General features: G+C 39.6%; 1 pseudogene; it reads right to left on the bottom strand.

Annotated features, from left to right (window-relative positions):
* Positions 1 to 17,650: 17,650 nt before the first annotated feature.
* On the bottom strand, positions 17,651 to 17,750 carry LOC120243593 (annotated as a pseudogene).
* Positions 17,751 to 27,354: the final 9,604 nt, after the last annotated feature.

The raw sequence follows: 27,354 nt of genomic DNA on the forward strand, positions 1-27,354 counted from the left end.
CCCACTTTTCACACACAGCAGACTCAGGATAACAGTACCAATACTACTGCCCACAATATGATTATTAGCAACAGGTTATAATGTTTTGCAGTTCTTTCTGTCTTCAGACTTTATCCCACCAGGGTGTAGGCACATTACGGTATTTTAGAGTCAGTTTGAAAAGATTCTCCATGTGGGTTTACCTCGATGTGAACTCGCAGTGGGGTTTAGTTGATTTTATTTTCAGTTTTAAGAATTGATTTTTCATTTTACTTTATAATTATGTAAAGTATTTCCATGGTTCCAAAGTCAAGTCTACAAAAGAAGGCATTCAAAGAACTGTAACTACTAACTCTCTGCCCTTCTATCTTCTGTGCTCATCATCTAAACATAACCATTTTTAAAGTGTTATAATTTATTCCTGAATTCTTATTTTTCACCATTAATATAAGAAAATATGTGGCTATATCGTTGGGCATGTAGGAAAGTTTCTATTTTTGTTCTAATCATTACCTTTATACCAATACCTTTACTTAGTATTCTTAGAGCTCTTATTTTTTACTATTGTCTGTTGGTTTTTACCATGAGTGATATTGAAACTAGCGATACTCTTGAAACTCTTCTTTCTTTTCCTTCACCATCTAATTTGAAGTAATATTGTTTTACTCCCAGATAATAAGGCAACCAGTAATCTTAATCTGTTTTTCATATAGTCACCGTGTTCTTCCCCCAGTTTTTGATAGATGCACTCTATAATACTGTCAGAACATATAGCCATCACACACCACACTCACACATATACACTTATAATCTTAGATTTAGTTCCTAGATACTTAATGCTTACCACTAGTATTTCTACTAATGCCCCTCCATTATTTTGTTGTCTGAAAATTATTCTTTAGTAGATTCCTTGGGAAATGTCTTAGAACAATATTTCCTAAATTCTCACATCCCCAAAATAATTTTCTTCAAGACTTTAAAACTGAATGTGAGCAGGATTAGGTACAGAGTCTTTGGCTCATTTTTTTCCCTATTGACATAAATCAATGCTGTCACAAAATATGACAGTAATTGAAGTCTTTAAGAAGTGTCTCAGTTCAGTATAGCACTGGCATAAAAACACATAGATCAATGGAACAGAAAACCCAGAAATGGACTCACAATTTTATGGTCAACTCATCTTAGACAAAGCAGAAAAATCCAATAAAAAAGAAACAGTCTCTTCAACAAATGGTGTTGGGAAAACTGAACAGTAACGTGCAGAAGAATGAAACTAGACCACCTGCTTATACCATACACACAAAAATTTCAAAATTGATGAGAGACCTAAATGTGAGACAGGAAACCATCAAAATCATAGAGAAGAATACAGGCAGCAACCTCTATGACCTCAAGCAGAGCAACTTCTTACAAGACACATCACTGGAGGCAAGGGAAACAAAAGCAAAAATGAACTATTGAGAGTTCATCAAGATAAAAAAAAACCAAAAAAACTCCTGCACATCAAAGGAAACAATCAACAAAACTAATAGGCAACCACAGAATGGGTGAAGAGATTTGCAAATGACATATCTTATAAAGGGTTAGTACCCAAAATCTATAAAGAACTTCTCGAACCCAACCCCCCCCCCAAAAAAAAATAACCAGTTAAGAAATGAGCAGACACTTTTCCAAAGAAGGCATCCAGATGGCCAACAGACACAGGAAAAGATGCTCAACATCACTCATTGTTAGGGAAATATAAACCAAAACCACAATGAGATACCACCTCACACCTGTCAGAATGGCTTAAATTAACAACACAAGAAACAACAGGTGTTGGTGAGGATGCGAAGGAAGGGAAACCCTCTTGTACTGTTGGTGAGAATGCCGATTGGTGCAGCCACTCTGGAGAACAGTATGGAGATGCCTCAAAAAAAAACAAAAAATAGAACTACCCTATGATCCAGCAATTGCACTACTAGGTATTCATCCAAAGGATACAAAAATACAGATTCAAAGGAGTACACAGCTCAATGTTTATAGCAGCATTAACAATTGCAAAACTATGGAGAGAGCCCAAAAGCCCTGATCAACTGATGAATGGATAATGAAGGTGTGCTTTATAAACAATGGAATATTACTCAGCCATCAAAAAGAATGAAATCTTGCCATTTGCAACGACGGGCATGAAGCTAGAATGTATTATGCAAGGCAAAACAAGTCAGTCAAAGAAAGAAAAATACCAAACAAAAAGATGAACATAATGGAGCGGTGGGATATATGAGAGGGAAATTAACCACAAGAGACTTTTAAGGAGAACAAACTGGGTTGATGGAGGGAGACGGTGGCTGGGAGGTAGGCTACATGGGTGATGAGTACTAAAGAGGGCACTTTTAATGAGCACTGAGTGTTGTAAGTGATGAATTACTGAATTCTACTCCTGAAACCAATACTGCACGTTATGTTAACTGAAATTTAATAAAAATTTAGATAAAAAAAGAAATGTCTTAGTCCTTTTATCTAAAATTCCCATTTTTAAAAAAATTCCAATAATTTTATAAGAATAAATCTCAGTTAAATCTGTTTAAGTCATTTTCCCACAGTTACACATTGTATTCTTTCAAGATACCATTTTGAAGTTTATTTTTCAAGGTAGTTTTTCTTGAATTATACTTTTTAGCATTGGTTCTTTTCCAATGACTGGTTTTCTTTTATAAGAATTCCAATCATACATGCGTTTGATCTTCTTCACATATCTTCTATTTTCTTCAGATCCTATCTCCTTTTTATATTTGAACATTTTTCCTTTTTTTAATGTTTTACTTATTTCTGAGAGAGAGAGACAGAGAGTGTGAACAGGGGAGGGTCAGAGAGAGAGGGAGACACAGAATCTGAAACAGGTTCCAGGCTCTGAGCACAGAGCCCGATGCAGGGCTTGGACCCATGAACCCTAAGATCATGACCTGAGCTGAAGTTGGACGCCCAACCGACTGAGCCACCCAGGAGCCCCAATAAATAACTTTTAAAAAATTCCTTCATTGTCTGAAGGAATGTTATTGTGCTCCTTATTATATGTCTTCTTATAAGGATTTTGGATGGACTTTGACAGTGATCTTTTCCTGTTACTCATAATTAAGTGAAACGAATTTTCCTTTTACTTTTGCAAAGGATAGATAGCCAATAATACTCTTCTCTAGTTTCACATCTCTATAGCTCCTTCTATTTTGTTGTTTTGTGACAATACAGATAGCCTTAATGCTTTCCAAAATGTGTTTCTATATACCTTCACCCATTTATCTTCATTCTCTCTTTCTTTTCCCCTGCTGTCCTTTTCTGCTTAATTCCTAGTCAATTCCAGTACTTTTTCTTCAGCACGGTACTAAGAAAGCTTAGTAGGAGAAGAAAAAGAATACGTAGCAGAGAATGTATGCAGCTCATAAAGCCTAATATAGTAACTATATGGTCCTTTACAGAAAAGCTTGCCAATCCTGTCCTACAAGCAACTGTGCCTTTTGTCTAGAGGTTCCTAGCTGTTCCATGTGGTCTACATAATGCTGTCAATCCCTGTGCACCATCACAGCAGTGAGGTGTGACCCAAACAGGAGAAAAGGAATGGAGCCGTTCCCGGAGTTGGTATGCAGATATTAAGAGAGAGATCTTTCGGTTAGAGTGCTTTAAACTGTGGGTTTGTGAGTGGTGGTCACCACTCTTAGCCACACTGAGGAAGCCTGTTTACAGTGAGATGAAAGTAGGCTCAGATTATGAAGAAAGTTGGAGTAACAGATGAAACCTCTGAATCAAGCAGAGGCAGCTGTATCCCTGGACTTTGCAGTTCAATTCACTTTACAATTTTTTTAAAATATTTTTTTTGTTTTATTTATTTCTAGGAGAGAGAAACAGCGTGAGCAGGGGAGGGTCAGAGAGAGAGGGAGGCACAGAATCTGAAACAGGCTCCAGGCTCTGAGCTGGCAGTCAGCACACAGCCTGACGCGGGGCTCGAACCCACGAACCGCGAGATCATGACCTAAGCGAAAGTCGGACACTTAACCGACTAAGCCACCCAGGCGCCGCTTTACAATTTTTTTCCAGTAAATTCACTTTTCTGCTTGAGCTCATTTGAGGTGGATTCTGATATGGTGACTCAAAAAAACAAAAAAAAGACTAACACAATTGTATACATGAAAATACATGTGTGTGGCCACTTAAAGGATTTTTCTCAAATTATTCCCTACTAAAACTGTTTTTCTTTCTTTTAAGCTATAAGAAGATTAAAGACTAATAAAAGAAATAAAAGCTTAACAAAGGACATAAGAAAAACTACTTTGTGAACAGGAGACTACTGTAGCTTAGATTTGGCAAATTAGTGTAAATTCTTTTTAAGTATGCACTAAATAAGTGCAGCTTATGTTTATAAATAAAATTAAAAATAATGGGGTTACTGATAACAACCAACATCACATTTTGATGGGCCAGTGCTGGCAGAGTTTAAATTTAAAAATATAAATGCCTGAGGCGCCTGGGTGGCTCAGTCGGTTAAGCGTCCAGCTTCAGCTCAGGTCATGATCTCATGGTTTGTGAGTTCAAGCCCTGCTTCGCGCTCTGTGCTGACAGCTCAGATTCTGTGGTTCCCTCTCTCTCTCTCTGTGCTTCTCCCTCACTCATGTTCTCTCTTAAAAAGAAATAAACATAATATATATTTATATATATTACATTTATATATATAAATATATAACTATTTGTGGAATGGAGCCTATCAGAGCCACCGGTAGAGTTTTTACAAAATCCAGATTTTGAAAGGCCACACCAAGGACCTACAATGGTAACCCTGACAAATAGAAAAGCCCTAATACGGACACCTTAACCTTTTAAAAATTATGTGTATTTTATATTTTGCTTTTCTTAAACAATAAAGGTTTCTTTTAATGATAAAGGTTCTAAGTCTTTATTTCTGTCATCTCTAAATATACACTCATACCATCACCAGATGATTTCACCAATACAGCATAGCAATTTTTCATTTGATGACATTTAGCAGTTGCACAATCTGGGTAAATTTTATAGATTTTTTTATACCAAGGTCAGATTCCAAACAAAAATTAACAATGATAAGGATACCAGAAAGGCACAAAGCACACACTTAAAATTCATTAAGATGTTTAATAATACTATCAGAGCAATAGTCGCTTTATGTTGAACAAGAAAGTAAACAAAAGCTGACCCTGATAAATAATTTAAGATTGGCTCTAATTTGGTCCTGATGTGATTCTCTGGATACTAAAGTCATTCGTGTGTAAGCACTGCAGATGGAGGCCCTCAGGCTCCTGAAAACAACCTCCCTTTTCTCTCATCCTGAGAGGGGTGAAAAGGACCACTAAATGCTCTCTTAGAAACTAGAGCAGGGCAACAAGAGCCCCAGAATAGCTACAACTCACCTTGCAGGCCCCAGGGATGAAACAGAATGCCCCATGGTTCTCTGAAAAGGACCCGAGTGGCCATCAGAGCTGTCCAGGGGGAGCCTCTGGACCACATCTGTGAGAGAGTGCCCATTCCAGTTCTATTGATAACTGCTCTGTAATTTGTCCATACACAGTTCTGTTCTACTTAGTGCCAGAAGAGGTATGTGTGAGCATAGGCCAAGAAGATACAAATGTCTGTCATTTTCTTGTCCTGTGATTCTTTACAAGATAATTCTTTCCCATGCTTTTTTTTTTTAAGTCTCTGAAATCAAAGAAGCTAGTTCTTGATTTGGGATGAGGGAGGGGATCAAAAGGATGCCTATCCCTCCTATATTTTCTTAAGTTGTTCCAAAACAATAAATGCACTTCTCCCTGATTTGGTCTTCTAAATGAACTTGGCCATTTCTCAGACAGCTCCAGAAGCCAGCTAAAAATCAGAACTTAAGTCACAGACTGGAAAATAACTCTTTGAATAACACTCCTGGCTTTCCCACACATCTCGTCCCCAACTACTTCCTAGAAGCTCAGGGTGACTTGTAGCAAGTTTTTTTATTCACTTCCTGTCTTAATCCAGTCTAGAAAGAGGACCTCCCACCAATGCCCTCAATAATGGTAGCAGCATTAACAGACAACAAACCAGTCTGACAAACATTACCATACTTGATTTCCAAGCAATCCTATGGCAGAAATCAAGTACTATGGTCTTTCTATAGACTTACAGACTGAGATTCATTAAAACTAAGCTAGAACTGGAACAAGCAAGCCATTGAAGTTCAAATCTTGTTATAACCCAGTTCAAGGATGTGGATTTTGATGTAAACAGAGGTTCTATCTCTTGCCCAAGTTATCTCAACTAATTAGTTGCAGTCAGTTGCAGTCTTTGAAGTTGACGGAATAACGATTGCAACCAGAGAAATCAGCCTCTCAAGTGTTAATAGGAGGCCAAAATTGTGTAGTTTCCTTGGGCTTGGCATGGAAGATGAAATGGCTTTGCTCTGTCATGCCCTAGAGAGCTCACTGGTGACAGAATGGGGAAATGGATTTTAACTTGATAAAACAAAGATACGTCTAATGTTTACAGTCATCAATCATATGCCTCAGAAGTAGAGAGACAATCGTGTTAGAGGTGGTCTAAAATTGCAGGCCATCCCATTTGTAGCAACATGGATTGAACTTGAGGGTGTTATGCTGAGCGAAGTAAGTCAGGCAGAGAAGGACAAATACCATATGTTTGCATGTATAGGAGGATTAAGAGGAACTTAACGGAGGACCGTGGGGGAGAAGAAGGGGAAAAATAGTGGGGGAGAGGGAGGGAGGCAAACCATGAGAGACTCTTGGATGCCGAGAACAAACTGAGGGCTGATGCGGGTGGGAGGGAAGGTAAGGGGGTGATGGGCATGGAGGAGGGAACTTGTGGGGATGAGCACTGGGTGTTATATGGAAACCAACTTGACAATAAACTATTTTTTAATAAAAGGGTAATCTAGACAGAGACAAACAGGCACACAGGGAAAATGCTATGTAGTGAGGAAGACAGAGATTGGGGTGATGTATCTATAAGCCTAGAAACCCCAAAGATTGCTAGTAAACCACCAGAAGTTAAGACAAGTCAGGGAACAGATCTTCCTTCAAACTGGCCTATTTCCAGGAGGAACCAAATCTGCACTTAAGCTTGACCTTGGACTTCTAGCCTCTAGAACTAGTGGACTGCAAATTTCTGTTAAGCCAGCCAGTTGGTGATATTTTGTTAAAGCAAACTGGTCATACAACTGGCTATTATGAGTTTTGCCTTTTCCAGACACACACTTTCTAGTAAAGTTCTGAAGTCTTCAATTATTAAGCTCAAAGTCAAATCAGAGCAGGAAATATTCACAGAGGTCACTGAGTACAACTCTCATTTTACAGATAAAAAAATCACAAGTCAGGAAGAGTGAGCAGGTTGCCCAAATCCTCACGGCAGCAAAACCATAACTAAAACCCAGGCATCCTACCTTCCAGGCCATGGCTCTTCCTACAGAGACTTAATTGTTCCAAAACTGTAAACACGGTTCTTGAATAACTGCATGCTGAATATGGGCATCTTAAGTGTGATACTCAAGCTAGAGTTCGTTATCTCCAGTAGCAAAGCATTTGGGGGTGGGGTGGAGGGTGTCACTTTATTCCCTAGGGAATCTGACCAAGAGCTGCATCAGGAAGGCCACTGCTGGGAGGACTAGCCACACCTGCTGTCTGCAGACATATTATACTGCTGTTCCTCCCCCACCTCCCTCCTCTGTAACCCTGCCCAGATGATCAGACCAGGGAATGAGAGGGCTGGAAGGGAAAGGATTCCACATTAGGTCAAATGTCTGGGGAGGTGGTGTGGTGAGGGGAGGGGGGAGGTGGAAACAGTGACTACAACATATATTTTCTAGGATCTCATAGAATTCAGCTGAGAATAAACTTTCTGGTCCCCAGGTAAATCTTCAAGGATGGAGGCATTTTCTTCATCTCCTTTACATCTATAAGGAAAGACAGCACTGAGCTACTGATCCCCAGCAGTAAGAAGAGCAAAGAAAATAGAGGCCTGGAGTTGTTAAGTGGCTTGTCCTCCCAAGTCAGAAGGCATTTGGGTTGGTTTCCTTTCCAAAAGCCCTCAAAAAGTACAAGAGGAAAATAAAGGGGGCTGGCTCAAGCAGACCCTTGATTTCTGTCCCACCCAGTAAACATGCTGAGTACCCAATAATGGCATATTTAAAGGACAGCAATTAAGTAGGACTCTGGTGAATAAGGTTTGGCTTTGTCTACCAATTTAGGCTGAAGGAGAAAAGCAAAGGAATTCTTTCTCCTGATGTCTCCCTGAGACAGTTTCTCTTGGTTTGGTCTCTCAGCAGGAGGAATAAAGCAGAACCACAGTTAAAGGGGCCATCAGGGCACCTGGGTGGCTCAGCTCATTGAGCATCCGACTTCAGCTCAGGTCATGAACTCACTCAGGTTTGTGAGTTCAAGCCCCACATGCGGCTCACTGCTGTCAGCCTGTCAGTGCAGAGCCCACTTTGGATCCTCTGCCCCCTCTCTCTGCCCCTCCCTTGCTTACGTTCTCCCCACCCAAAATAAATATTTTTTAAAAGGTGGGGGGCCAGAGCTCCATGGAGTTGATGGAGCAAGGAAGGATCTTGGATGACCTGTACAAAGGGGCACCAGGAAGTCATTGGTTCAGATGCTCAGTCAGACACAGGACTGTGGAAAGAAACTAGGTACAGTTTGGGGCTGCTGGTCTATCTTCTTCTTCTTTTCTTTTTTTAATTTTTAATGTTTTATTTATTTCTGAGAGAGAGAGAGCAGGGGAGGGTCAGAGAGAGAGAGGGAGACACAGAATCTGAAACAGGCTCCAGGCTCTGAGCTAGCTGTCAGCACAGAGCCAACGTGGGGCTCGAACCCACGAACCATGAGATCATGACCTGAGCTGAAGTCAGATGCTTAACCAACTGAGCCACCCAAGAGCCTCTGGCCTATTTTCCTTCTTATGCCTACTCACACACTACTCCTACCCCAACAATAACCAGATAGAATTCTGCTGAAATGACTAGATTCTCACCTTGCCTTTCCCTAAATGGCCATTTTCAGCTTGGCGCAGACAGACATGGCAATGAAGGTGAATGTGTGGCCTGTTTTTCTTTCAAAGTACAGAATCACGGTTTTCTCTGCTTATAGCCTGACCTACCTGCCCAGTCACTTTGTATGTTTCTGGGCTTCAAGAAGGAGGATATGGATCCAAAGGTAAATAACTATCCTTGCCGTGACTTTTAAGTAGATACTAAAATATTATATATATATACACGTACTATGGACTGAATATTTGTATACCCCAAAATTCATTATGTTGAAGTCCAATCCACTGCGTGATATTGATGGTATTTGAAGAAGGGGCTTTCAGATCATTAGGGTTAAATGAGGTCATGATGGTGGGACTCTCATGATGAGATTAATTCCCTTTTAAGAAGAGGAGAAAAGGAGATCTCTCTTGTGAAGACACTATGAAAAGAAGTCTGTCTAACAAGCCAGGAAGTGGGCTGATAGCAGAACCCAGCCATGCTACCTTCCTGATCTTACACTTGCAGCATCCAGAAGTGTGAGAAAAAAAAATTATTGTTTAAGCCACCCACACTGTAGTATCTATTATAGTAGCCCAAGTTCACTAAGACAATACATATATATACCCATTTTTTTTTTTTTTTTTTTTTTTTGCAGGCGATGGGGTCTATCCAACCCTTCCATTCTCCAACCTTGACACACTTTACCAGGAATTGTCCATCCCCTCTGCATCCACAAAGTTACTGAGGGAGGAGCCATGTTGAGAAAAAGTGCCCCTGTCCCTCTGAACCACAACATCCCCTTAGTCTATGGGACCAGACGATGTCACCTTCTGAGGAACTTGAAATTCGAACTGAGACGTTAAGCCCCAATCAGGCTGTGCTTGTAAATGGAGGAGATACAACACAGGGGCTGTCAGCAATAGTAATTTACTTCCAAGCAGATTGGAAAGCAGAGAAAACTGCTCTTCAGCCAGAAAAATTGATAAACCAGACTTACAGAGAAGCAGGGGAAAAAGACAGAGAGTGAGAGAACCCTTAAATCTCCAAGGGGCTTTAATTCCTGGCTCTACATCTCTAAGAGCTAGGAGCCCCTTTATCTTGAGTTCCTTGAGAATCCTCTGGCTTGAGCTAGCTCATGTAGCCTACTGTTGCTTACTGCCAAAAGTCCTCATTTACCAGAAATCATCTATGAAGCCACTGGTTGGGAAATGGCCAAGAGCAGAACACCATGGGATTCCCCCTGTACCTCCCAAGAAGCCGTGAAAATTTCCCTAAATGTATCTTTCAAGTCACATTTTATCACCTTGCTCATGAGGCTAAAATTTGAGTTTCTAGGATGACCTGATGACATCCACTCTGATCACCACTATTTTATACTTTGAACTGGTACACTTACCACAACTAAAGTCCTGTATTCATTCTAGCTGCCATGTTTGTTTGTTTGTTTGTTTTAATGTTTATTCAATTTTGAGAGAGAGAGAGAGAAACAGAGCAGGAGTCGGGAGGAGCAGAGAGGAAGGGAGACACAGAATCTGAAGCAGGCTCCAAGCTCTGGGTTGGCAGCACAGAGCCTGATGTGGGGCTTAAATTATGTGGGGTCATAAAGTGTGAGATCATGACCTGAGCTGAGGTCAGAGGCTTAACCCACTGAGCCATAGGTGCCCCCAGCTGCCATGTTTTAAGAAGGGTAATTGGTCACAATCCCTTATCTGAAAATTTTAAGGACCATTTTTTTTGGAATTAAGAATTTTTCAAGTTTAAAAAATGTATGACCCACACATTATAAATTACACACTGTCCCCAGCATGGTCTGGGGCTGTCACCTAACCAACAATGTTAACATTTCTGTAGCAAAATGCACAAATATTTGTAAGTGAGTTAAATAATAGTTTTATATCAAGTTCAGGCAAGATTCTGTCCTCAAGTGATTTAGTTAAAACCTTAGTTTCAGGGGAAGGGTGAAGTAGGAAGAACCCAAAGTCACCTCCTACATATAGAATCTACACCTACATATAGAGCAGTACCTCCTAAAGAAACTGAGGATTGACTGAACAGCTACTGCACAACAAAGAACAGAGGGATCACATAGAGAACAGCAGAAGAGACAGAGACACAGTAATGACCAGAACACCACTCTTGATGCTACAAACTGCAAAAGGCGGATAGCACTGAGTGGCCCCTGTGCAGATATGACTGCCCTAGGAAAACAAAACAACAGCAAAATCCATTTGTTTAAAGGGCAACTGGTGTACATGTGAGGGAAACCCATTTACTAATCCTAGAGCATGGGCTAAATGGTGAGGTAACTGCTGGAAGTCTCTCTGGGGTTGGAGGTGCCAGCAATCACCACTGTTTACCTTCCCCCTCCACTTTGATAGCACAGACAGGAGCAGGTCTGGGTGCTCTAGCTGGCCTGCCACTTCAGTGAGTCCAGCCCCTAGCCCACACCAGCTCCAGCAACCCCCCAGGGTGGTCCCCACAAACACACGAGCTCTAGCCCCAGCCATCCTACCATGGTGCCCCCTGTAGGAAAAGCCCTGGCCTATGCCTATTCCAGACATTCCACCAGGGCAGCCCCAATGCAGGGCACCCTGGGAACACCTGGATTGTGCCCATTCCAGCTCAAGACACCTCAGCAGGCTGGTCCCAGGGCAGAGTGTCCTGGGACTCCCGGCCTACACCTGTTCCAGCACCAGCCAGCCAGCTAAAGTTAATAGGCATGTGCGGTCTCTACAAGGGATGTTCCTACACAAGGCCACTCCTTCGAGACTGGGAAAGGTGGATGTTTTGCTTATTAATTCAGTAAAACAAACAGAGAAAGTAAAAAAAAAATGAGGAGACAGAGGATTAGGCTCCAAGTGAAAGAACTAGACAAAACTTCAGAAAAAGAACAGAACAGAGATAAGCAATCAACCTGAGAAAGAGTTCAAAGTGTTAAAGTTATTCACCAGACTTGAGAAAAGAGTAGAACTCAGTGAGAACTTCAACAAAGAGATAGAAAATATGAAAAATACTAATCAGAGCTGAAAAATAACTACAATGAAAAATACGCTAGGGATAACCAACAACAGGTTAGAGGATACAGAAGAACTGATCGGTAATCTGGAAGACAGGATAGCAGAAAGCACTTAAGCTGAGCAGCAGTAAAAAAAACTTTTTAAAATGAGACATGTAAAGAGGAACTCTGGGACATCAAAAGCCTAACATCTGCATCATAGGGGTCTCAGAAGGAGAAAAAAAAGGGGTAAAAAAATGTATTTTAAGAAATAATAGCTGAAAACTTACCTAACCTGGGGAAGGAAATAGACATCCAGATCCAGGAAGTACAGAGAATCCCAAACAAGATGAACTCAAAGAGTTCTACAAGACCGTAATGATTAAAATGGAAAAAAATTAAAGATAAAGAGAGAATCATAAAAAGCATCAAAAGAAAAGCAACTAGCTGTATACAAGGAAAATCCTATCAGACTATCAGCTGATTTTTCAGCAGAAACTTCCTAAGACAGAAGGAGTGGCATGATATATTCAAAGTGCAAAATGAAAAACCCCGAAACCAAGAATACTCCTACCTGGTAAGGTTATCATTCAGATCTGAAGGAGAGAGAAAGAGTTTCCCAAACAGAAGTTAAAGGAGTTCTTCACCACTACACTCCCTTGGTAAAGGCAAACATAGAGTAACAGTAGTAAAGCAATCACTACCAAAACTAGTGTGAAGGTTAAAAGACCAAAATGGTAAAATCAATTACAGCTGACCCTTAAACAATGCAGAGATTAGGGACACTGACTTCCTGTACATATAACTTTTTACTCCCCCAAATTTAACTACGAATAGCCTACTATAAATCAGAAACCTTACCAATAACATAGTCGAATAACACACATTTTGTATATCATATGTATATATACTGTATTCTTACAATAAAGTAAGCTATAGAAAATAAAATATTATTAACATAATAAGAAGAGAAAATATGTTTATAGTACTGTACTGTAAAACTTCCACACATGAGTGAAATCATACATTTCAAATCCATGTTGTTCAAAGGCCAATGTATAGGCAAAAAAAAGAGTTAAGGGATTCACAAAAGAACCAGATGTAAAATATGACATCATATACATAAAAATGGAGGAGGAGGAATAAAAATATAGTGATTCTAGAATTTGTTTGAATTTAACTAATCATTAACTTTAAACTACTATATATTTAGGACGTTAGCTATGAACCTCATGGTACCCACAAACCAGAAATCTATAACAAATACACATAACAAGAAAGGACTCCAAACATAATACTAAAGAAAGCTATAAAACTCTAAAGGAAGAAAGCAAGATAAGAAGAAATAAACAGAAAAGAACTACAAAAATAACTAGAAAACAACAAAATGGTAATAATATCTATTAATAATTACTTTAAATGTAAATGGTCTAAATGCTCCAAAAGACGTAGGTGACTGAATAGATTAAAAACAACAACAACAACAAGACCCATCTGTATACTGCCTACAAGAGACTTACTTCAGACCTAAAGATATATACAGATTGAGAGTGAAGGGACAGAAAAACATATACCATTCAAGTGGAAGTGCATGCATGTGCATACACACACACATGCCAGGACAGTAATACTTATATCAGACAAAATAGACTTTAAAACAAAAACGGTAGCAAGAGAAAGAAGAGCACTACATAATGATTAAGGGGTGAATCTAACAAAGGATATGACAATTATAAATATCTATGCACTCAACATTAAAGCATCTAATTACATAAAGCAAGTATTAACAAACATAAAGGGAAAATTTGATAGTAATACAATAATAGTAGAGGACTTTAACACTCCACCTATATTAATAGATCATCCAGAAAGAAAATCAACAAGGAAACAGTGGCTCTGACAACACAATAGACTAGATAGTTTTAACATACATATACACAAAACACTCCATCCAAAAACAGAATACACATTCTTTTCAAGTGCAAATGGACCATTCTCCATGACAGATCATATGTTAGGCCACAAAATAAGTCTCAAAAACTTTAAGTGGACTAAAACCATATTAGGCACCTTCCTAACTGCAGTAGTATGAAACCAGAAATCAACTACAAGAAAAAAAAGGAAAAGACATAAAAACATGTGAAGGCTAAACAACATACTAAACAACCAATGAGTCAATGAAGACATCAACGAGGAATTTTTTTAAAAAATAACTAAAGACAAATGAAAATGGAAATACAATAGTTCAAAATCTTTGGGAGGCAGCAAAAACAATTGTTAGAAGAAAGTTAATAGTAACACAGGCTAACAAAAAAATGTAGAATTAACTATATTACCTTACACCTAAAAACCTAGAAAAAGAAGAACGAAGGACAAAGTCAGAACAAAGGAAATAATAAAGATCAGAACATAAATAAATGAAATAGAGTCTAAATAAAAAGAGACTAATAAATAGAGATCTTTCTCAAAAATAGAAAAGATCAATGAAACCAGGAGCTGGTTCTTTGAAATAATAAACAACAATGATAAACCTTTAGCCAGGCTCATTAGGATAAACAAGCAAACAAACAGAAAACTCAAAATTGGAATGAAAGAGAAGTTACAGAAATATAAGGGATTATAAGAGATTGCTAGAAAAAACTATGTGCCAACAAATCAGACAACCAAGAAGAAATAGATAAATTCCTTGAAATATGCAATCTTCTAAGACTAAATCAGGAAGAAATAGAAAATCTGAATAGACCAATCACTAGTAACAAGTTGCATCAGTAATAAAAAAAACTCCCAATACACAAAGTCCAGGACCAGATAACTTTACAGGTAAAATATACCAAACATTTAAATAAGAGTATAATAATAACTCTATCCTTCTCAAACTATTCCAAAAAATAGAAGAGAAAGGAAAGCTTCCAAACATATTTCACAAGGCCAGCACTACCCTGATACCAAAATCAGGCAAAGACACTACAAAAAAAAATTTTTTTTAATTAGAGGCCAATATCCCTGATGAGTATAGATACAAAAATCTTCAACAAAATATAAGAAAACCAGATTCAACAATACATTAGAAGAATCATTTGGAACACCTGGATGGCTCAGTCAGTTGAGTGTCTGGCTCTTGATTTCAGCTCAGGTCATGATCTCATGGTTTGTGGGATGGAACCTCACATCGGGGCTCCATGCTGTAGGCGTGGAGCCTGCTTTGGATTCTGTCTCCCCCTCTCTTTGTTCCTCCCCTACTCTCTTTCTCAAAAAATAAACTTAAAAAAAAAGATCATTCACCACCAACAAATGGGATTTATTACAGAGATGCAAGGATGGTTCAATCTGAATAATACACAAATCAATCAACTTGATACAATATGTTAATGAAATGAAGGATAAAAATCATGATCATCTCAACAGATGCAGAAAAGGTATTTGACAAAATTCAATATCCATGGTAAAAACTCAACAAAGAGTTGAAAAACCATTTCTTAACATAATAAAAGCCATCTATGACAAGTCCACAGCTAATATTATATTCAATGGTGAAAGGCTGAAAGCTTTTTCTTTAATATCAGGAACAAAACAAGAATGTCCACTCTTGCCACTTTTATTCAACATAGTACTGGAAGTCCTAGCCATAGAAATCAGATAAGAAAAAGAAACAAAAGGCATCCAAACTGATAAGGAAGAAGTAAACCATCACTATTTGGAGATGACATGATATTTTACATAGAAAACTCTAAAGATCCCACAATAAAACTATTAGAATAAATGAATTTCATAAAGTTGCAAAAAATGAAATTAATGTACAGAAATCTACTGTATTTTTATACACTTACAGCAAAGTAGCAGAAAGAGATATTTAGAAAACAATCTCATTTACAATGCATCATAAATATACACCTAAGAATAAATTTAACCAAGGAGGTGGCACACCAGTACTATGAAAATTTTAAGACACTGATTAAAGAAATTGAAGATGACAAAAACAAATGGAAAGATACACCTGCTCATCGATTGAAAGAATGACGCTTGAACTCCAGACCCTGAGATTAAGAGTCACGTGCTCTATCGACGGAGCCAGCCAGGTGCCCCTGAATTTAGATTAAAGAAATCAGGAACTTCATTTGTTTTGCAGTCTTCTGTATTTGTGATGTTTTCAACAGTACCTAGCACATAGCAAGTAGTCAATAAATATTTACTGAATAAATTAATAAGCAAGAAATTATGCTTCTATTTTGGGGAATGTGTTAGCTTTGTTATTTTGAAAGCCCATGGCTATAAACTAGAGAAAATATAATGAGTTGTGTGGTTGAGGTGGCTAAACGTACAGCAACATCTAAATCCTTCTTTTTTTACTGTTTATTTCTGACAGAGAGAGAGAGAGAGAAAACAAAGTCAGGTGGGGGAGGGGCAGAGAGAGGGAGGAGACACAGAATGAGAAGCAGGCTCCAGGCTCTGAGCTGTCAGCACAGACAGGAACAGGGGCTTGAACTCATGAACTGTGATCATGACCAGAACTGAAGTCAGATGCTCAACCAACTGAACCACCCAAGCACCCCAAACTCCTCTTCTTTAACAGGGCTCCCACTCAAGTTTACTAACTCCAGCATTCTTTACAGCAAGGACTTGGTCAGTGGGGTGTAGGTGGAAAAATGAAGTGTGTCATTTCTATGTCATGCCCTTAAAAGAAAGGTAGATGCTGCAACTAGCCCTTTCTCCACTATCCACTACCCGGATCATGTCAGGATCTAAAGCAACCACTTTGGATCCAACAATGGAAATTTTGTGCATAGAGAATGACAGAGCTGCTTTGCCAGCCTCAGACAGTTTACCTCTGGATTATGAAGTAGAAAAAAACAAACTTTCATCTTGTTTAAGTCGCTGTATTGGGGGGGCTACTTGGTTACAGCAGCTAGGCCAGTACTCTAATAACAAGTCTTCAGTCTTTTTTTCAGCAGTTTAGAGGGTCCTTGCTACACCTGGCCTGCCTCTCTCAGGAACTACTGCCCAAATACTATCTCCAGATTTTTTCGTTTTTTTAAATTTTATCCTTACCATCTTTCAAGTTAGTTTCTGTGTCCCATAACACATTGCCTTTGCAAGCTTCCACGTGCAGAAAGGGAAAGGAAACACATTTAGTAAATGGGGAAATACATTTAGCATTTACTATGCTAAATGCCTTGCCTATAATATCTTAACTCTCTCAATAGGTCTGTGAATTCAACATCATTTCAGTTTTCCAAATCAGAAACAACTCAAACATGTTAGGTGCCTGGTCCAAGGTCACACAACTATTAAGTGGCAGAGTTAGATGTTGAAACAGGTGACAGCCAACTCTACAGAGCCAGTCTGCTCTATTGATACTGTGGCATGCACAATGAATGAGGCTTTGCATTTGGGTTTTTAGATTACATTTTTTTTGCTATAACTTATTAATATAATTGCATGACTTTTACTTGCTGATTTGTCCTTATGCCATCTTTACCTAACCTTTAGGGCCATGTTTCTTTGTTTTTTGTAAATTGTGGTCATATATAACCACATGTGGTCATATATAAGATTTACCATTTTGCTATTTTTTTAAGTGGTCAGTGTAGTAACAATAAGCATATCCACGTTGCTGTACTACCATTCACCACTTTCCACCTCCAGAACTTTTTCATCATCCCTGAAAACATATGGGAACCTTCATGAGTTTGTGCATTGTCCTTGCACAGGGGACATTTCTCCACATTGTTCCAATTTTAGTCCATGTGCTGGCCAAGTGAGCACGGGGGCCAAGTATTTAAGTCACTGGTTTTCTCATTCTTGGCTCCTCTCCCTGTTTTCTTTCTTTCCTTCCTTCTGCAACCTGCTGCCTGCTGCTTAGTAATGAACTGGAATGTCCTAGCGATAGATGTGCCTGTTCAAAGTCATGAGCAAGAAAAAGGAGAAATAAACACACAGGGCGTAGCTTGGATCCTATCTTTATCCTTTACCCCAACCAATCCCAAGGAGTTTAAGCAAGGAAACAGGAGATTCACAAACAGCCTAATTTAAAACAGAGTCACTGTGAAGTTTCTTAGCCCTTCAAACAGCAAGTTAGCAGCTCCGCCCTGCATGACTCACTGTCCTGTGTGAAGTCCTGCCTGCCTCTTCGTCCTCCTCATCTCAAGCTCCCAGGCCCTACCTCCATTTTCTCCCCTGGAAGTTTTTACCGCCTGCAGGAAAGCATGGCAGGGGGAAGGGTCTGTGCTTTAAGAACTGGGTGGGGGGGGGGGGGTAATTCGGTGCGAATTTTCATTTTCCGTGAAAGGCTCTTCCATGAGAACACCAGCATCTGAGAGTTTCCTGTGTTCACTGACCTCTCACTCGGCCATGACCCTTCCCCAAATCCCTACAAATATGGGAGCCGTCCCCTCCTCCAAAACCTGCTTTGTCCCCATAAATGCTATTCATGGGAAAAGGTTCTGTGTTTGGCCTGTTTCTGCCATTTGATTATTTGTTTATTCCACTAACACATAAGTAAGCATGTGGGCTTCTAATTTATACTCTATACAGTTTTGAAAGCCTAATGATGGGCGTGGAGAGCTTGAAGCTATTGCAGTGTGGGTTCCATTACCGTGCTTACGAGAGCCTTAGTCTGCTGTCTGCCTTCTCCTTCACTTCACAGGGGGCAATGGGAGACAGCCTAGGGTCAAGGCCAAGCATCTCTCCAGGATCCGGTGAGGCTGGGCTGACCTCATCAGGAGAATGGAAATGGTGTAAATATCCAGGCCTCGTCCTCGAGAAACCAAAACCTTACAGACAGGGGCAATCAATATGCAAAGTTATACCTGCCATCAGTAAAAAGTTGAGTTTGCAAGAGTGACACCAATGATTAGGTTAAAGTGGGGCATAAAGAAGGACTTCCTGACAAAGCAGTTTCTTTCTTTCTTTTTTTTTTTTAATGTTTTATTTATTTCTGAGAGAGAGAGAGACAGAGAGACAGAGAAACAGAGAGAGAGAGAGAGACAGCGTGATCAGGGGAGGGTCAGAGAGAGAAGGAGACACAGAATCTGAAGCAGGCTCCAGGCTCTGAGCTAGCTGTCAGCACAGAGCCTGATGCAGGGCTCGAACCCACAAACAGTGAGATCATGACCTGAGCTGAAGTCGGACGTTTAACCAACTGAGCCACTCAGGTGCCCCAACAGTTTCAAGAGAAATCATTTTTCTTGTTAAATTTGATGGGGTGTTGTTACTGTAACAGCAATACATATTCTTGGTAGAAAAATTAGTAAAATCATATGTATATTCGAATCCTTCCAAACTCACAATACAGAAATAACTGTTGTATATATTTCTTTAAAAATTATTCCATTTAGATTCCTCAAAAAATTGAAAATAGAACTACCGGACAACCCAGCAATTACACTACTAGGTATTTATCCAAGGGATACAGGTGTGCTGTTTCAAAGGGACACACGCACCCCAATGTTTATAGCAGAACTATCGACGATAGCCAAAGTATGGAAAAAGCCCAAATGTCCATCGACAGATAAATGGATAAAGAAGATGCAGTATATATATATAATGGAGTATTATCCAGCAATCAAAAAGAATGAAATCTTGCCATATGCAACTACATGGATGGAACTAGAGGGTATCATGCTAAGGGAAATAAGTCAGAGAAAGACAAATATCATATGACTTCACTCATATGAGGACTTTAAGATACAAAACAGATGAACATAAGGGAAGGGAAGCAAAAATAATATAAAAACAAGGAGAGGGACAAAAACATAAGAGACTCTTAAATATGGAGAACAAACAGAGGGTTACTGGAGGGATTGTGGGGGGGTGGGCTAAATGGGTAAGGGGCTTTAAAGAATCTACTCTTGAAATCACTGTTGCACTCTATGCTAACTAACTTGGATGTAAATTTTTAAAAAATTAATAAAAAATCTTAAAGAATAATAAAAATATAAAAATTATTCCATTTAATTTTACTTACTTTAGTAGGGAAAAAAGATGAAGTGAAACTAAAGGATATGAACTTTATGTATATAGTCCTTCAAAACAAGAGGTATTCGTTACTAAGGAACTCTTCAAATAAATTACAAAATTATAAGACTTAGACATTAGGGTCAGTGGATGTTATTTAATTTTTTTAAGTTTATTTATTTTGAGAGAGACAGAGACAGTGTGAGCAGGGGAGTAGCAGAGAGAGGGAGAGAGAGAGAATCCCAAGCAGGCTCCATACTGTCAGCACAGAATCTGATGCAGAGCTCAAACTCACAGTGAGATCACGACCTGAGCTGAAACCAAGAGTTGGACACTTACCCGACTGAGCCATCCAGGTGCCCCATCAGTGGATATTATTTAAAGCGTATGCTTCTTAATGGCATAAGTTTGTTCCCTAATTTATTTTTCATTCTTTTTAAAAGTGTATTTATTTTTGAAAGACAGAACACAAGTAGGGGAGAGGCAGAGAGGGAGGGAGGGAGACAGAATCTGAAGGAGGCTCCAAGCTCTGAACTGTTAGTCACAGAGCCCAATGTGGGGCTCAAACCCACAAACTGCGAAATTATGACCTGAGGCAAAGTTAGATGCCCAACTGACTGAACCACCCAGCGCCCTGGTTTGTTCCCTAAAATTTTGAGGTTTAGAGGACTGTCTGGTCAAAATCTAAATTCACCTTTGCCATGTTAAAACCAATAAAATCATATACTTTTTTTTTTTTTTGAGAGAGAGAAACCAAAAGAGAAAATGAAAACAAAATTTTATATCTAAATTTACTCTCTGGGTGATTCTTTAAAAGAACTATTAGGGAAAATTTGATCTGTAAAGAATAATATGCTATAAAAATGGCAAACCATTTTCAAGAATTAAAAAACCACACTTAACACAGAGAAATGTTTACACGCAATACTCATTACAAATTCAAACATATTTAATTCAGAGTCCATCACTATTTCTTTTACACCAACTGCTCAAAATCTAATTTGCTTCATATTTAGACCAGGGCTTTCTTGTAGAGTGTTTTACTCTATTTCCCAGGCTATTCAGTGGCCATTCTTTCTCTTGTTGGAAAAAAGAAAGACTTTGCACCCCCAAGTTATTGATAGCAGGCTATAGTGACACTTCCAGATCCTACACAAGATCTGTGTAGTGTTACCCCATTTTCTTCCTGAAGACTGTTTCCATGGAGCCCTCAGACTTCCTCTTCTAATTTAAACTCACTACTGTCTAAGCATGTGGAACACTTGTCATTGTCCTAGGATTCCTCATCATTGTCCTCCTAGATTGATTTCTTGGATCCCATCTTCTCCTCCTTCTTGGGTTCTGTTTCTGCTTGGCTCTAGGGCAGCTGTAACTCTTCTAGCAAAAGTATTTTGAGGACAATCTTTCTGAGTCCCTGCATGCATTTAAAAATGTATTTATGCTTAGTCTAGCTGGGATATATTTCGACGTTCAAATCATTTCCCCTAGAATGTAGAACTCCCCACTGCATGGTCCTTCAAAATCCAGTGTTGCTAATGGGAGCTTGATCCAGTTGGACTTGAGTCCCTTCACAGGCAAGCTTGTGTTTGCTCTGAGAATGTGAAGGATGTTCTTTTTATCCTCACAGGACAGAAATTCCACCAGTGTGTATCTAGATGGACCCTCTCCATCTGAAGACCCAAATCATTTCTCTATTCTGAAAAATGTTATGTCCTCCTCCATGTTTTTTCCATCCTTCTGAAATTCCTGTTAGAGAATGTGGAGGGTAAACTGCTAAGATCTTTTATCAGCCTCCTCCTTGACTCAATCTCTTTTTACATCACATATCTAAGTTTTGGAAGATTTCTTTTTTTTTCAACTCATCTTCCAGATTACTAATTCAGTCTTTGGCTGCTTCTATTTTGTAGACATTGGTGGAATGTCAAAGTTAACTTTGGTAATCATATTTTCAAGATTCTGGTTTTCTAATTATTCCTTTCAGTGTAAGGATATAAAGTCCTCTTCAGTCTCTCCATGGTTAAGATTTTTTATTTAAGTAATCTCTATACCCAGAATGGGGCTTGAGCTTATATCCCTGAGATCAAGACTCTCCTGCTTCACCAACCGAGCTGGCCAAGCACTCCTCTTCGTGGGTTCTAATGAGACCTCAAACGTTTCCATCCTCCTCAGTGTTATTTCCATTTACCCTAGGGGTCTGCTGTTCTATTTAGACTCCTTTGTGCTGAGGGCATTCTTTAACTCCCTATTTATCTTTGTCCTTAGATCAGGACCAGTTTGCTCTGGGCTTCCCCTGAACTGCTTTATGAGCAGTATTTTGAGAGGTGAGGACTAGGGATTGGCAAAGTCTGTGTAAATGCATCCTAGGTTGACTGTCCTCTTTCTTGGGGTGGGGGTGGGGGGATAAGGATATAAAGTCCTCTTCAGGACAGGGGCAGAAGTAAGCAAATCATGGTCAAGGCAAAGAAGTTTATTAACTTGATTAGGAAGAAAGTGTCTCACTGGGGGTAAAAAGGAGAAAGATAAAATTGGAAGGTGTGGATTTAAGATGGTAACTGACAAAGGATTTTTAATGGCAGGTGGGAGGTATGCAGGTATGATAGGAAATGGGAACACTTCCAATTTCCTGATCACCAAAGACCCTACCCACTAACACCACCTGCCGCTGCCCTTTAAGAGAGACATGAAGACTAATTTCCATTCTTTACTTGATTCCTTACCCAAAAAAACAGAAGTATCTGCTCCTGCCTCTCCATGGGGTCATACAGAACTGAGAGAGAAGCCATGAAGCAACCTGAAAGAGGAGAGGCCCTGTTGTTCAGGGTCTAAGGGCACAGCACTGTCCTGGCAGGCTGCTTGGCCCTGGGTCAGTTCCCACCTTGGGCATCGTGCCTTATTGCTCAACACCACCATGCTATGGCCATGTCCCTTCCTAGTTGGCCTTCCAGGTCAATTTAACACATAACATCTCTGCTACTTAGCCAACTTTGATTAGTGCAGCAGTGCAGCAACCTTGATGGGCTTGGCATGCTGTCAGAACTTTTTCTTTTAAAGCTACTACTTATGAAAATGCTCAAACATATTCAAGGGTAAAGAGAACAGGCTCTCATGTGCCTGTCACCCAGTTTCTTAGTCTGTCCAGGCTGCTCTAACAGAATACCATAGGCTGGGTGGCCTATCGATGGCAGAAATTTGTTTTCTCACAGCTCTGGAGTCCAAGATCAGAGGGCAACCCTGGTCAGGTTCTGGCAAAAGCCCTCTTTCTGGTTCATAGACAGCCATCTTCTCACTGTGTGCTCACACTGGGGAAGGGATGAGGGAGCTCTTTGGGGTCTCTTTTATAAGCATACTAAGTCCATTCAGGAAAAATTCACCCTTACAACACAATCACCTCCCCAAGGCCCAATCTCCTAAAACTATCACACCTTGGGGGGAGGGTGTAAAATTTCAACATATTAGTTTGGGGTAGACACCAACATTCCAGCTTCAAAAACTACATCAATATTTTGCCAATTTAAGAACCTACTTTTAAGCAGCACCCATTTGTTTTCAAAATGAGACTCTCCTTTTAAATAAATGTGTGGCTAAGCCCCACCTTTGGAAATTCTGTGATTGTCAAGCCTCCCAAAAAAACACAGAGCTTGAATAAGTTTCTCAAGTGATTCTGTTGTCCACAGAAAATTGAGAGCCACTGCTGTAATGAAATGAAAACAAGAACATGATTCTACCATATGCATAACATTCAAAAGTATTTACCAGAAGAATACCCAAAAGACATAAAGGAAAAATGATTATATCAGTCTGTATGAAAAATGTAAATGGAAGGGGCGCCTGGGTGGCTCAGTCGGTTAAGCGTCCGACTTCGGCTCAGGTCGTGGGTTCAAGTCCCACATGGAGCTCTGTGCTGACTGCTAGCTCAGAGCCTGGAGCCTGCTTCCGATTCTGTATCTCCTTCTCTCTCTGACCCTCCCCTGCTCATGCTGTCTCTCTCTCTTGGAAATAAATTTAAAAAAAAAAGAAAAATGGAAATGGAAATATAGCAAAACACCACTAAAGTAAAGTAATACAGGGGCACCTGGTTGGCTTAGACGGTTAAGCATCTAACTTCGACTCAGGTCATGATCTCACTGTTTTTGAGTTCGAGCCCCATCCAGGCTCTGTGAAGACAGCTCAGAGCCAGGAGCCTGCTTCAGATTCTGTGCCTACCTCTCTTTCTGCCCCTCCCCCACCCACACTCTTCTCTATCTCTCAAAAATAAACATTTCTTAAAAATTAAAGAAAAGGAATGCAAACAATACAATGAGAAAAAGACTTTCAATTTATAAAATATCCTTAATTCGTGCTGAGTTTTTATAAATTAGCAGTATTTAGTCAAAAGAGCAGTATTTGTAAAACCTCATAGACAAAGGCTATGAAAAGACAGAGCCTATTTAGACGTAGCAAGAAAAGCTGAAAATGGCCGATAAATCTATGTGCTCAGTCTCTTTAGAGATCAGTAAAACGCCAATTAGAATGATAAAGAAACAATTTCTAGGCATATTAGCCAAAAGTGAAATGATTTCTAATCTCTCTCTAATCTCTAATCTTTCTAAGCTGGTGAGGTTTGGGAAGAAGGCCACCCCCTTGAGTAATAGTGGGACTGTAAACTTTTTAGGTAGCAAGTAGGCACCATGTATTAAAATTGTAACCCATATACTCTTGGACCCAAAATCCTACTTCAAGGTATCTAGCTAGGAAAAATAAAAGTAGAAATTTATTAAGATATGGAATAGTAATGATATATATTTCATCATAATATCATGTTTCATAATGTCGGCAACTAACATTTACTGAGCACTCAGTGTGCCAAGAGCTGTGCTCAATGCGCTACAAAGGACGTCTGACTTAATCCTTGTGACAGCTTGAGGAGGTGGTTACCAAAGATAATGTTTTTAAATGTGCTCATCAGTGTTGGAGTTGGAACTTAAACTGTCCATATAATGGCAGAGTTCACACTCATAGCCACTGCAATGCACTGCCAAACCAGAGGCAAATAACTGAAAAAGAAAACTAACCCCAATGCCCTTGACAGAGACATGGTTTTTACAATGACATCAACTATTACCCAGAATGCCCAGTCACAACTGAAACCCACTTTGGGGGTAGGGAAATTGAAACCCTTATGTTTTCTGTAGAAGCAGAAAGAGAAAGTCATGATGGGGAAGGGACAAGTATGAAAATCTTTGAAGAGATTTCTCTTCCAAGAAACCTCAAGTTTTTCCTGTAAATTCCTGGTTAGAAGAGTTCTGACTAAGCCATGGACAGAGTATGGGTTCCCCAAGTTTCCAATGAGAAGGAACTTTCTGGCCTCACCTCACCTGGTCCTCCCAAGGAAAAGCATTGAGGGTTTGAACAACTTTCTCAACTGGCAGAGGGATGGTGCTTATGAGGATTCTGAGGGCCCTCAATTTTCCTGGGAAAACACCACTTGTTTGTTTCCTTGGAATTTGGAGAGGATGTCATGAATACTGTGTTCTCATCAGGCGTGTGGTTGACTCTGCTCTGAAGTCTTAGTAACTCCTGCTGAATGGAGAGAAGCTTCTTACCAATGGCAGGGTCATTTGCCATCAAGTTCTGGGTTTCAGGACAGATTCTCCAAAGCCATATCCCTCTAGGTTTTATGTCTGGAGTGTGGGAAAAGATTCCACAGATAAAGCACATGGCAGAGCTGTAGCCCAGGAACATAGAATAGAATATGTTCTCCATTTGCTTCAAAACAGATTTAAATCGATAGTCAGTGTGAACATGTCACAAGGACCAATGTAGACAGTGTGTAATAAAGATTATTAATATAACTGTGTGTGCCTGAAATTAAAAAAAAAAAAACAAGTAGCAAGTATTACCCCAATCATCTATTTAAGAAACTGTGACAACCACTGTTTTGTTTTTTTCTAATTGTCAACTATTATGAATGGCTATTTAACCTAATCTTGTTCTCTTTTCTGACTCATGGGAGTAAATACACTTCTAACTTGTGCAAACCCCTGATTTCCAGTAAAATCTCTGAAGCATATTTACTGCTTGAGCACAAAGATGTGTATCCAGATGATTCTTCATGCCAAATCCTTATAGAATGTTCCTATTAAACTCTTTCCTTGTAGGAAAAGTTTGCTTATTAACAGCCTGTCCAAGAAGACATAGAGTTGCTCCCAAAAACCCCGAGCACTCTCAATAATTTCACATCTTCCCAGCTTTTGACCAAAACAGAATGAGAAAAGCCTGGGTTGAAACATAAGATAGAAAGCAAGTACTCAGATTCTGGGCAGCTTATTATTTGGTTTCAGATCTGAGCTTTCCCATTGCTAGCAAGGTACTTTACTTCTTTGTGACCCAGCTATGACATCTGTAAAATGGGGGCAACAACTGTCCCTTCTTCACAGGCTTGTTGTAAGAAGCAAATGAGAAACTGCATGTAAAACATATAGTACTAGGTCTGCACAGAGGAAGCACTCTGTAAACGTGATCTGTATCTGTTTTGTATGCCATGAAAAAAACCACCTTTGATGGACCTTCCTTGACCATTGAAAGAGTGGTTAAGCTCTTAGTTCTGGCATCTAACACACTTGGCTTCAAATATAGTTGTTACCCACTAGCCATGTAACCTGTGATTTTTCTTTCTTAACCATTATAAGCCGTTTTTTTTTTTTTATCAATCTTTCTTCAACTTACTGTAAAATTTTTTTTTTACAAATAGTTTATTGTCAAATTAGTTTCCACATAACACTCAGTGCTCATCCCCACAAGTGCCCTCCTCCATGCCCATCCCCTCCTCCCCCCCACATCCATCAGTCCTCAGTTTGTTCTCAGCATTCAAGAGTCTCTCATGGTTTGCCTCTCTCCCTTTCCCCCACCATTTCCCCCCTTCTTCTCCCCCTTGGTCCTCCGTCAAGTTCCTCCTAATCCTCCTATACGTGCAAACATATGGTATTTGTCCTTCTCTGCCTGACTTATTTCGCTCAGCATAACACCCTCAAGGTCCATTCATGTTGCTACACATGGCCAGATTTCATTCTTTCTCACTGCCATGTAGTATTCCATGGTATAGATAAACCACATCTTCTTGATCCATTCATCTGTTGATGGACACTTAGGCTCTTTCCATGTTTTAGCTATTGTGGAGAGTGCTGCTATGAACATTGGGGTACATGTGCTCCTATGCATCAGCATTTCTGTATCCCTTGGGTAAATTCCTAGCAGTGCTATTGCTGGGTCCTAGGGGAGTTCTATTGTTAGTTTCCTGAGGAACCTCCACACTGTTTTCCAGAGGGGCTGTACCAGTTTACATTCCCACCAACAGTGTAGGAGGGTGCCCATTTCCACATCCTCGCCAGCATCTAGAGTTCACTGATTTGCTCATTTTAGCCACTCTGACTGGAGT

This window comes from Hyaena hyaena, unplaced genomic scaffold, assembly GCF_003009895.1.
Source record: "Hyaena hyaena isolate Hyena2069 unplaced genomic scaffold, ASM300989v1 scaffold_347, whole genome shotgun sequence".
Taxonomy (NCBI): domain Eukaryota; kingdom Metazoa; phylum Chordata; class Mammalia; order Carnivora; family Hyaenidae; genus Hyaena; species Hyaena hyaena.